Below are 621 nucleotides of genomic sequence, written 5' to 3' on the forward strand. Positions count from 1 at the left end.
GGGTTGGCAATGTTTTTTTTCCTTTTTTTTCCTTTATTGATTTTCAAACTCGGAAATCGTCACATGTTCGTAAATATAAAGCCAAATATTTGTGTAAAGGCAGAATACGAATTTTATTGCAGCTCGTTCTAGTCGCAGCATTTAAAGCTGTAGGCTTAGGTTCCCGTCTAACGACACACTCGGAAATCACCACGTATTAGTAAATAAACAGCGAAATATTTGTGACAAGAAATAACATGAATCTTATTGTTGCTCGGCAACGGCCTTGCCGCAGTGAATACACCGGTTCCCATCAGATCACCTAAGTTAAGCTCTGTCGGGCCTGGCCGGCACTTGGATGGGTGACCATCCGGGCCGCCATGCGCTGTTGCCATTTTTCGGGGTGCACTCAGCCTTGTGATGCCAATTGAGGAGCTATTCGACCGTATAGTAGGGACTCCGGTCAAAGAAAACCATCATAACGGCCGGGAGAGCGGTGTGCTGACCACACGCCCCTCCTATCCGCATCCTCTGCTGAGGATGACACGGCGGTCGGATGGTCCCGATGGGCCACTTGTGGCCTGATGACAGAGTGCTTTATTGTTGCTCGCTTCAATTGCAGTAATTTAAGCTGTCATCTTA

At 47.3% G+C, this 621-nt stretch overlaps 1 pseudogene; it reads left to right on the top strand.

The window, feature by feature from the left end:
• The first annotated feature begins 255 nt into the window (after positions 1-255).
• LOC124614404 lies at positions 256-373 on the top strand (annotated as a pseudogene).
• The last annotated feature ends 248 nt before the right edge of the window (positions 374-621 follow it).

The sequence above is a fragment of the Schistocerca americana genome, chromosome 4, assembly GCF_021461395.2.
Source record: "Schistocerca americana isolate TAMUIC-IGC-003095 chromosome 4, iqSchAmer2.1, whole genome shotgun sequence".
NCBI classification, from domain to species: domain Eukaryota; kingdom Metazoa; phylum Arthropoda; class Insecta; order Orthoptera; family Acrididae; genus Schistocerca; species Schistocerca americana.